Genomic DNA, 12,350 nt, shown 5'->3' with positions numbered 1-12,350 from the left:
TACTTTCTGATAAAAAATAAAAGAATTATACTATGAAAAAGAAATGTGACAAAACCCATTGGACTAAACTATTACTACACATGAAAAGTTGACATTTACCACACAATCTTTTCTAATAAAGAAGGCCACATAATAACAAGATTAAAAACAATTCTGGAGAATGTTCTTTCAGAAAACCACTAAATATGTGATTAAAAAGTCCCATTTATCTTTTCTTGCCTCACTAAATAATTCAGTAAATCATGTCATCTTTGAAATTTGTATACTCTCAACTTTTGAAAACATATATAGATTACCATCTCCAAAATATCAGGGATATTGCCACATTTTATATAAGATTGGGCATTTGCAAATTGTTCCTATTATCTTAACAAAATTTTTAAAATCTCAGAACGTGCTGGGGGAACACTTTGTAAAGTATATAATCTCTAACAGCTATGCTGCACACCTGAAGCTAATATAAAATCATGTTGAATACAAATTGTAATTGAAAAATAAAATCTAAAAAATCTCAGAATGTGTTAAGAAGTTTTATCCAATACATGCTATTCCGGTGGGATGAAAACCATTTATAAGTTCCACTTAGATTAAGAAATCCTTTGAGAAAAGTATGTAGTACATTCTAGTTATACTATTTCTAGAACACTAAAAATCTCTATAACCTATTTCTCTACTGTTTGTCTTTGGAACTGACTGAGATGAATGTAACTTCTTTCACAAAAAGTCAAGACAGTACTATACTTAATAACACAAAGCTAACTATGTTTTTACAGAGGCTGAAGTTTTCACAAATTAAAACTTTCTATTTCACCTGGTCTATAAAAATAATAACAATGACTTAAAATAGATTCTACCGAGTATTATTTGCATGCACCCACACCCCCAAAACGCATTAAAATCGTGAATGTAGCTTCACTTTAAAAACAGCAGTAGAAAAAGAGAGAAAGGGAAGACTTGTAAAACACACTGCTTAAACTGAGAAGATACTTTTCCATTCTCTTAAGGCACATATAATAATTTTTAAAATACATCTCCTCTAATGCAAGGAGTTCATCATTAAGCAGCACCTTCTTTCTTTTGCACAGTAATGAGTTGCAGGCTATTACTACTGCTCCCATTTCGACTGAAGTTGGAGGCATTACAGAACAATTTTCCTGGATTTTGCTATTTGATTATAACTGTCTCATCCTAATAAAATTAAAGATTTCTCTGTGCAACTTTATGAAAATAAATTTTATAATAAGTCCATTTTAAGTAATCATGCTCAAAACTTTCCTATAGAAATAATCTATTCACCTGAATTCAACAAATGAGCCTGGCAGAAAGTATTCCTTCAAAATTATGAAGCTGCAATGTTCATCATGTTGTATCTAAAAATTTAAACCATACAAAAATATTTTGAAATCTCAGCTCCCTAGTTTCTATCAAAATGTCAAACAACTTTAGACATCTTTAGGTATGATAAAGATCCTAAAGTAAATTTAGTTTTACTTCAGAGTGCTGAAGCTAAGAATTTGATAATTATGGAGGGGGGGATGTGGAGTGGAGAAAATTACTTGAGAATATAACTACTGAGGTAAAATATCTTTACAAAAGAAAAGATGTATTAAAATCATTTACCCTCTTCTGCCAGACAAACAGTCCTCTCCTAGAACACACTGCTTATAACTCAGCCAAGTATGACTGCCAAGGGCTTCTAAGCCTGTGTGTTAGGGTTGTTCAAGGTGGAAAGCTTCTCCACCAGCATTTTACAAAGAAAATGAAATACATTTTTTACTTGAGAGTGAAGATCAATTATATTAAACACATTCCTACTGATAAACTAAATGTAAGGAATATTTTTTAAACTCTACTAATAAACTAAATGTAAGTAATAATTTTTAAAAACCTCGAATTATAACTTAGAACAAGGTTTGCTATATAAATGGTTTCCAATTCCCAAGAGTAGGGATTTATTTAGTTTCCCCCAAAGTGGAGCTTAAGTAGCTAAAAAGAAAAAAGTTTTATGAACAGCTTTTCTACCTCGGTTTATATCTGATAAAACAGACTATCACAATCAAGTGACCATAATGCCAAATGTAAAATTCCTCAAGTATTACAGGTAAATTTTTGTAAAAATCACAAGAGAGTAGTGTGCAAAAGTGATTAAAAGGGTAACTAGCATGTGTATTTACACTTGAGGTATTACTACTTTTGCAAATAAGAGGTTTATTGCTGCATGAGATCGCTACGACTTTTAACATTATTACACAGATCTTAAGAACACAGTGTCTTATTTAAAGTTGAGATGTATGTATCTGATTTATGTAATCCTGTTTGCTTTTCTGGTAATTCTTCTTTTTCACAGTGGTCTGATTAAAGCGAAGGCTCCTTCTTCCCATTATGCTATTAGTCAGTATATTTCAATTTAGCTTTTGCCAAAACACAGACATCATAAGCCACCTCTTGCTTTTAGTTTTTTTTTTTTAATGTAGATAATAGTGACAGCATCTGCCACCAAATGTAAGTGTGCATGCTTGTGCACACTTTGTCATTTCTTTCCCCCAGCCCTCATCTTTTCTATGAAAAAATTAGGAATTTAATTTTTTTTGGGGGGGGGGGATCTATTTTTTCTTTTGCATGCATACCTAACAGGTTTTCAAAAGAAAACAATGTATTCAGATACTTACTACTCTACCAGTGTTAAAGAGAGACTTCCCAAATCCAAAAATACTAAGTCTGATATTAGCTGGAGGGGAAATTTCCACTCAAACCATAAATAAAATATGCCATCAATTAAGCTGAACATCGACATAATTCACTTAGTCAATAACCCATGCTCAATATGGAAGGGATCTGTAACCCACATATAACCTGCATATAATCAAAATATCACTTATATCTGCTTTGTGGAGTTCACAGATGAATTTGGTTGTGTGCCAGATTTATCTTATTTTGAAATGCCAAGGCTAACATTTGTTAGTATAATCAGAGCCAACATTAAGTGTCCCGGGGAGAGGCAATTCAGAAGAGCGCTTAGCAGCAAGGACAAACCGGTCCAAAATGAAAAGCGGGGGGGGGGGGGGGGGAACAAACCCTTCCCACAGAGCGAATAATACACAAACCGCTGAAAACATAACGAAAAGAAGGTCCCTCTCCCGAGTAGCCTAAGCAGAGGCTCTGCGCTCGGACCGGCGCCTGGTGCCCCTACCACGCTTCACCCACTTCCCAACTTCCTCGACTTTCCAGGGGCCAACACGGGGCACCCCTGCCTTCTGGAAGCGGATGCTGAAAAGAACCCGTCCGGGAGAGAGGGAAGGAACAGGCAGTTCCCGGGAAAGCTGCGAAACAGGTGGGTCGCCACGAGCAGCGGCATCACCCAGGTGCTTCAAGGGGCAGCCTGACGATGACAGATGCGATTCCAGGCAGGACGGCGCACCTCGGAGGGAGCTCCACCGCGGCGGGCAGCCTGGGGGCCGGCCGCGAGCGCCCGGCGGGGGCAAAGGCTAACTCCGGAGCGGTAGGAAGCAGCGGAGCAAAAAAAAAAACAAAAACACGAAAAACACACAAGCAGCAGGACGAGTGGGCAACGAGCAGCGGGATTAATGAGGAGCGGCGGCGGCAGCGCGGGTCAGAGTGGAAGTGATGGCTTTGGTCTTGGGAGACGGGGGCCACCGGGAAAGGGCGTCAGAGAGGAGCTGGGGAAACGAGGAGTCCCGAGGTCTGAGCCTGCTGCCCCAACGAAAATGTAGGGGACAGAGCTGAAGACGAGAAGCCGCCTGGACTCCCCAATTGAGGAAATTTTCCAAGGAGTCGGTGCTCGCCGCCGCGGCGCCTCGCTGCCCCGCTCCCTTTTCCTGGTGGTAACTGCTGTGGCGTAGAGGGGAGAGGGAGGAAGAGGAGGAGGGGGAGGAAGACCAAGAAAGAGAAGGGTGAAGGTGAGGCGGGGGGTGGGGAGAGAGGGGGTGCGGCCTGCACAGTTCCAGCGAAGCCTCCGCTCTCTCGTAGCCGGTCAGCCCCGGGTTTCCCCTAAGCCCAGCCCCGCATAGACTCACCCGCCAGCCTTGCCTCGCTTTTCCCTTAGCCGACTCCACGAGCTGCCGCGTCCTCGCAAGAGACCACAGGACGAGTGTCGGGGAAAAAACTCTTCAGAACCGGGCCTGATTGCCTCAGCGAGTCCGACCTTTACGGCTGAGAGAGACACCCTCAGCTTTCGGTGGGTTCCACAGCCAGACGGGCCACCATCTTACATTAGGGTAAGACTCCTCCGGCTTCCCGTGCGCAGGCGCACGCCGATCCGGCAGGGAGGGGCGGGGGAGGGGCGGGAGGAGCGGTGAGCGGCCACTCCCACAGCCCTCTGGGAGTTGTAGTCCTCGGACGGTAACCGCCCAGTTGCCAGCTGGGAGTTGAAGTTCTCCCTCCCAGCGCGGATGGGATCGCCCGCCTCACGTGGCTGCTGGACTACACTGCCTTTCTTCGTGTTTTGGTTCCTTCTCTGCCCGCGTGTGCCGCTCGGCTGTCATTTGGTCCGCGATCGTGTTTAGTGGCTCCGTTTCCTCGGTGTTTGCTCGGATACGGGATACCAAAACTCGGGGCGAGCTTAACCAATTTCGGGGGAGCCAGGAACGTCTCTCCCCTGCCCCGCCTGCCTTTAGCTACTAAAGGGGCGGGGTAGAGGCAGATTGGCAAGGTGAGGAGGAGCGCGGGATTTGATCTGGGCTGAGAATTTGACACTGAATTGTCTGTCTGCGAAAAGAGACCCTTGGGAGCCACCAGTCTTGATCCCATTCTCACCATTACTTTACAGCGAAGAAATAAACTAAATTGCCCCGTACAGGTGGACAAGAGAACGGAAGATCCATGCACTTAACAAAAACATGTTTCTGATTGTATAAGTTTGAGAACATCATGCGGATGTTGGTGCAAATTATCGTTCGTTAGGTTTGCAGCCTGCACCGCCCTGCGTGCAAAGTTCAGAAAGTCCTCGGACAGTCGTACCTCCCAAAGAACATAAGAGCGCACCCGCGGTTCCCACCAGCCGAGGCGCGGAAATCGGCTGCCCGGCTCCTCCCCTGCTCCTGGAATTCTGGTGGGAGTGGCGCTCCAAGCAGTCGTTTTGTTTATTGCGTGTATTCTTCCATTTATAAAACAAATACTGAGCTCCTCCTGTGTGCCCAGCACTTTTCTATACATGGTAAGATGTTGGTGAGCAAAACATAAAATTTCCTCTTCCCATTCTAGGAATTCCTGTATCCTAGTGTGTGCTGGGGTGAGGGAAAAGGGAGAGGAGGCAATTTTTTAAAAATATATATGATTAAAATGCATAGGATGTCATAACTGATGAAAAATTTTTAAGCAAGGAAGGGGAATAGGTAAAGGGGTTACAATTTTATTTTAATTTTTTTATTGATTGATTTGAGAGAGAGAGGGAGAGAGCGAAAAAGAGCAAAATATTGATTCATTTGAGCACTTATTTAAGCATTCATTGCTATGTGCCCTGACCAGAGATGGAACCTGCAACCTTGGCGTATCTGGACCATGCTCAACCGACTGAGCTGCCCAGCCAGGGCCCAACACATCTTTTTTAAATTACAAATATTTCTATAACATCTCCTTTATTAGCCTAAAATGAAATTCATAGATAGCGTAACCTACCTACGCATATGATTTTGTAAATAATGCCCTATATAATATTAAAAGAACAAAGAAAGTAATTTATAATACAGTAATTTATGTTTCAATATACAAATGCTCAAGCATGACTGGTCTAGAAAATGTAATCAAGTCATCATTTGCTGTCACTTATAAAATGCCCATGAATTCAAAAGCTACAAATGCCAACTGACACAAGTATTGTGTTTCGGCCACCTCTGGTGGACAACACTAATCTGTCCTCAGTGTCCGCTGTAAATGCATTCCTAAAACATTCGCTGTTAGAATAATGTAAAAATAAAAATACAGCTTTGGGTTCATATATGAAATAGGTCAGGTTTTAGGTACAAATCATTATAAACAGGTTTTTCACATATGCTGGGGCATTTAAAACTCATGAGGGACACAAAATAAATTTTCATGTGAGGAACACTCACACATCTTGCAGGAAGTCTTGCTTACTGGCCCTGGTTCTCTAAAAGCCAGAAGTACCTCCCAGACTATCCAACACTAGGGGGCAATACCATGCTTACTGAGAGTCATTCATTGGTGGAGACCAGCGATTTTCAACCTTTTGCATCTCATGGCACACATAAACTAATTGCTAAAATTCTGCAGCACACCAAAAAATGTATTTTATTTTTTGCCAATGTGACAAAAAAATAGGTATAATTTTGATTCATTCACACCAGATGGCTATTGCTGTGTTGACTGTTGTCATTTTTCAATTTGACAGTCTAAGGAAAAGAGGTCAGTGCCTCTGACTAAATAGTCAGGTACTGAATGTTTTAAAAATTCTTGCAGCACACTGGTTGAAAATCGCTGGTTGAGACTAACATTTCTTAGGTCACCAACCAATTAGTGAGAGAGTCACTACCCTTTCGGGCCAATGTTCCTTTTACTATACTGTATTACCAATTTTTCATGTATTATATGTATGAATATGTATGTTTAATTTCATGTAAGCTTATCTATATAACAATTCTCATATCATTTTATTTATTTTTAAATATGTCTTTATTGATTTCAGAGAGAGAAAGGGAGAGGGAGAGAGAGAGAGAGAGAAATATCAATGATGAAAGAGTCATTGATCAGCTGCCTCCTGCATGCCCCCACCGGGGATCAAGCCCGCAACCAGGGCATGTGCCCTGACCAGGAACCAAACCTCAATCTCCTGGATCATAGGTCAATGCTCAACCACTGAGCTGCTCCAGCTGGGCCTCATATCATTTTAAAAGTTAATTAACATTAAACTCTGTTACCTAGCTGCCTAGTGATTCCTCAGCGTAGGACATCTATTCACTTAGTAACTATATTTTTTTACATTTAAGCATGTGCTTGGTTGGTGCTGATGGTACAGCAAACATTGCCCTCATGAAGCATGGTGCCTAGTGAAGAAGGTAGAAATGAAATAATCAGATATATAAGTAAATATAACTATATAAATATAATTTCTTGTATATAATTATAACTGGTGATGAGTACTATGAAGGCGTTTACAAGATGTTATGCGAACATTTAAGAGGGGAACCTGATTTCGATTGGTGAAGAGAATAGTCAGGGAAGATCTTTACAGATTAAGAGTAGAAAATATACAGGGACCATGGAGTGGGGAAAAAACTTGACTCTAGTGTAGGCCATGGTGAGCAAGGGCAGAAGTGGCCTATGATGAATTTAAAGAGAGGCATGATCACTGCAATCTCACCCTCCAAGGGAATCCAATGGGAATGTTTATCGCATTTTAAAGTTATTTCCTGTAATTTATTTTCAGTATATAATTTAAAATTTGTTGTATATATACATAAAAAAAAACTAAAAAAAAATTTTTTTTAAATTTAAAAATAAAGAGAGGCATGATCTAATTTACATCTTAAAAGACTATGCTACTGAACATCCATCACTGGGGAAATTAATTATTTTTACTTCCATTCTCTGGACTATTACATGGCTATATAAAAAGAAAACAGGAAAGAAAGGGTCAAGAAGAAGAAGAAGAAATCAGAGAAAGGGAAAGAACTATACGTTGACCTGAAAGGATGTCCATGATGTATTATTAGGCAAAAAGTAAGTAAATGGCAACATGATATATTATATATAATGTAATCCATCTTTTAGAAATAAAAAGGAGCCAACAAAAAATACTTGAATATGTTTTTGTATAGCACAAAAAAAAAAAAGAATGGAGGAAACATACACATCACATTTTAGTGTGTGGCTGGCTACTTTCGGGGATTGCCCTTGGAAAGGGGTGGAGGGAGAAAATAACTTCTCTTTATAAGTTGGTGTATTGATCTGTTGTGTATATGAATTAGTTTTGTACATTTTAAAAAATAGATCACTCTGCTGTTTGGAGAATGGAGAGGAGGGAAAAAAGAATGAAAATGGAGCAACTAATTAAGAGGACATTTCAGTTATCCAGATGTTGGGTCTGATTACGGTGGCGGTGAAGGTAGAAAAGAGGTGATGAGTTCACGATATATTTTTTGAGATCAACACCATAGGACTTGGGGGTGAACTGATTAATGGAGGCATCCTCATGAATGGCTCTCAGCTTCTCTGACTGAAATGGCCTTGAAGATGCTGACTCCTTTGGTAAAAGGAGAATGGTGAATATTGAAATAACATCTGTAGACAGTAGGAAAACAGCTTCATCATAAAAACAGCCAGATTTCAGGGAAATAATGATTGCCCATTGGAGATCGGTGAACTTAAAAATCATGGTGATAGTGTTTTGCCCAACTTACTGATTTTTCTCTAATGCTTATCTGCTTGGATTCTGCTATAGGAGTAACATATAGTTGGGCTTATGAAAGCAGGGGAACGTTAATGGGCAACCAACATAATGGGTTGTTTCCCATTTTCTTAACCTTCATATATTATGTATATATGAATACTTTTAATAAATAAATTTTTCAAGTTATTCTTGAGATATAGTCTCAAATGTAGACTTGCTGGACCAAAGGAAATGATCAGTTTTATGACCTTTATTATGGCCAGATTAATATTCATTTAATGTGAATGATTATTAATATCACTTTATTTGTGAAGCTTTTTCCCCCCAAAAAAAACTGACTCACTTGGAGTTTTACTATTATCATTTCATTTTAATTATTTAGTGAGTATTTGAGTGTTAAATATTGGGTATAGGTTAATGGGCAAAGCACTAAACTATGTCAAAGATCTTAAGATTTAAAAAGGAAAACTGAAAACAGGGAAGGAAAATAATATGCAAGTAAAACTCTATATGTTGTCAGAGTAATAGGAAGGAAAAGGAACAGAGTAATAGAAATATCAGGAGGGGATTTACTTTTGATTGGAAAGCTTGTCTAAAGAGATAACTTAATCTGAAATTTAAAGGATTAGAGGTATCACCCATTTAAAGAATGGCCTGTGCCAAGACTCTGACACAGAAATGAGTTTAACATATTCCAGGAATGGAAAGTTAGCCGGTGAAGTTGGAACATACAAAGGCAGAGTCTCTGGTAGGAGAGCAGGCCAAGGGAGAAGGCAAACTTCAGAGTATGCAGGGTTTTACATAGCATTTGGATTTTATTCTAAGTAGATTAAGAGACGATTGAATGGATTTGAAACAGAAGAGTGACATAAATCAGTTTATCTTGTCAAAAGATCAGGGTGGCTGCCACGTGGAGAATGAATTAAAGATAGCTGGAGAGACCAGTTAGGATGCTTCTGTGCAGCCTGTAGATAATAAATGGCTTAGACTAGGGCAGGGCTGGGACAGGGGCAGTGCCGGCTGGGACTAGGGTGATGTGAGGGAGGCATTCACTGTGGGCACAAAACTTAAGCAAGCACCAAAAGATGCAGTATAAAGGTAAATTATATTTTGAGATAACATTTTTAAAAATAAAAATCAATGCAAAAAAACCTATAATGAACAAAATGTCAAAATATAACATAAAGACGAGACCCTGAATTTCTAAAACCCTGCCTCACTTGTCTCCCCCTAATCCTGGCCCTGGTTCCAGTAAAACTTTAGTTATCAAATAAGTGGCTGACTCTAAGGCTGTAGTTTGCTGGTTTGATTTTTTAAAACCATTTACATAAGAGGAAATTTAAAATGGCCCATTAATATATACCCTACAACCAAACATTTCCACTCCTGGCATACACAGGTATGCCAGGAAATTCAATGGCAGCATTAGTAGTAATCGCAAAAGCACTGGAAACAACCCAAATGTCAATCAATAGGAGAATGGATAAATTGAGTAATTTAATACAATGTAATACTATGCAACAACAAAAAATGAATTAACTACATCCACACATTTCAATTTCAAGAACCAAAATATTGGAATAAAAAATAAAGAAAAAAGGAAGGAAAAAGAAAAAATAGATTAGGCAAAGGAAAAAAGTCACAGATGAATATATAACAGTATGATACATTTTATATGAAGTTCAAAAATAAGCAAAACTAAATAATATTGCCAGAGAGACCTGGATTAAAATTACAAAGAAAAACAATGAAATGTGTTTGGGTTTTTTTTTAATACAAAATGCAGGACATGGTTATCTCTATGGGGAGATAAAAGAACATGATCCTGGACAGTTAGGCAGGGAACTTCTAAAGAACAGGTGCTGGTCTATTTCTTTATCTTGTAGACTCACCAGTGTTCTTGTTACTATTATTTTTAAGGGATACAGATGCATTTTGTACTCTCCTGTGGGCGATATGCTTCACAATTAAAACGATTATATTATTCAGGGACATACTCATGAAAAATTGAATTAATAGTCAGGTTTCCCCTGCTGAAGGACACCAAGTCAATATTTTTGCAGGCCAGTTTTGGCAATCATTCAAGAAATAGATAGCGCCTCTCTTATTCAACTCTTCCTATCCAACTTCTTTACTTATGGAGATAAATACACCATAACTTACCACATCAACAAATAAAAATAGAAAATACATGTGATCTTTAAGATTTTTTTTCTAAATCCTCACTCGAGAATATACTTATTGACTTTAGAGAAGGAGGAGAGAGAGAGAGAGAGATGTGAGAGAGAACATCAGTTGGTTGCCTTCGGTACATGCCCAGACCAGGGATCAAGCCCGCACGATGCTCCAACCAACTGAGCCACACCGGCCAGGGATGATCCTTAAGATTTTTTTATGAATCACTTTGATTAAATAAGTAGTTGGCCATATCTTCTTTTGTTCCCTCACACTCTTCTATTCATCCAGCCAACCGATATTTATTAAACACGTATTTTGTTTGCCACTCACTCTGCTAGACTCAAGGAACACCACAGTCATGCTCCTCCCTTCGTGGGAAAGACAGACAGTAAACAAGAATTAGATACCCTGTGGTTAGTGCTGTGAAGATGACACAGGCGATGAGCTGGGGGAGGCAGGCGGAAAGCCCTCTCTTAGCAGGTGATATTCGATATTCTATTTTGCATCTTATAGATTTTTATTTTTAATAAAGTAAATATCAGTCTTTACTACCCCACATAAACACATAAACAGAAAGCTCTTTAGGGATCCTTCTGCCTGCTCCCCCAGAGTAAAGGAGTCTTGAGACCAAAAAGTGAGAAAACCACTGCAGCTGGTCCCCAGCGGCGATGGGTTCATTTCTTGCTCTGACCTCGTGAGGAATTACCAACAAGTCCTACAGGAGGCGCTGGCTGGGCTGATGGTTTTGTCCTTTAGAGCACAGGAAGCTGAGTTGCGGTGACCTGTCGAGCTTGGACTAGTTAGCTTTTCTCCCTCCCCCCCCCCATTTTGTTTCTTTTTAATTTTATTTTATTTCTTTACTCTTTTTCTCTCTTTTCTCATTTTTATTTATTTCCCTTTTTCTTATTATTGTTCCCTTCTCTCATTTTTTTTCCTCAATTTTTCCCTCCCAATTTTTCTTTTCTTGTTCTCATTTTTAAATTTTTTCTTTATTTGTTCTTTTTCTCATTTTTTTCTTTAGAATCTTTTAAGTTAGTGTCGTTAGTATGGGTATAGTTAGTATAGTTAGCATTGTTTATTAGTGTTGTTAGTTAGCATTGTTAGTATTAGCGACCGTAGTTACTGCTGTGAGCATAGTTAGTGAGCTTAGTCAGCATTGATAGTACTGTCCGTTAGTGTAGTTAGCAAGTCACCATGTCGGATGGCCTTGTAGTCATCTTCGCCAACCAGGGGCCCCTTATTGGCCATTACCAGCTCCTGAACACCATTGGCCAGGGAACCTTTGCCAAGGTGAGGTTGGCCTGCCACATAGTGACCAGGACAGAGGTGGCTGCCAATCATCAATCAGCGGGCTCCTCTAGACTTTTTCAAGAAGTCCACTGTACGAAGGGTTTGAATCTCCCAAATATTATAAAGTTCGCCGAGGTGATTGTCGCCAGGGAAACATTTTTCCTCTTTATGGGGCATGTGACTGGGGGACTTGTTTGACTACCTCCAGGACCACGGCTGCATGACTGAGAAGAAGTCCCGAGTCATGTTTCTGCAGCTGGTGTCAGCCGTTCAGTACTGTCGCCAGAGGGGCATCGTCCACATGGGCCTGAAGCCAGAGAACATAGTTTCAGATGCTGAGCTGAATGTAAAACTTTCGTATTTGGGCCTCAGTAGTGAATTTTTAGGCCATAAGCTGAGCACGTTCTGTGCCACCCCAGAGCTCTTCCTGCACCAAACATATGATGGGCCCAGAGTTGATATATGGAGCCGAGGGGTAGTTCTGTACAGAATGGTGATGGGGACCCTGCCATTTGTG

At 39.9% G+C, this 12,350-nt stretch overlaps 1 protein-coding gene across 6 annotated transcripts in view; it reads right to left on the bottom strand.

Annotated features, from left to right (window-relative positions):
* Positions 1 to 4,257, bottom strand: part of CNOT4 (CCR4-NOT transcription complex subunit 4) — a 127,894-nt gene extending 123,637 nt beyond the window's left edge. For 3 of the 6 annotated variants that reach the window (XM_081146618.1, XM_081146620.1, XM_081146622.1), the window contains exon 1: positions 4,035 to 4,248. The gene's annotated coding sequence lies outside the window, so the exon portion shown is untranslated. Of the gene's footprint in view, positions 1 to 4,034 lie in introns of all 6 variants that reach the window. The other 3 variants (XM_081146619.1, XM_081146621.1, XM_081146623.1) reach the window with 2 other exon arrangements.
* Between the last annotated feature and the right edge of the window lie 8,093 nt (positions 4,258 to 12,350).

This window comes from Miniopterus schreibersii (genome assembly GCF_964146895.1).
Source record: "Miniopterus schreibersii genome assembly, chromosome: 9".
NCBI classification, from domain to species: Eukaryota; Metazoa; Chordata; class Mammalia; order Chiroptera; family Miniopteridae; genus Miniopterus; species Miniopterus schreibersii.
Note: the sequence above shows the minus strand (reverse complement) of the source record. Positions and strands in the feature narration are given on the sequence as shown.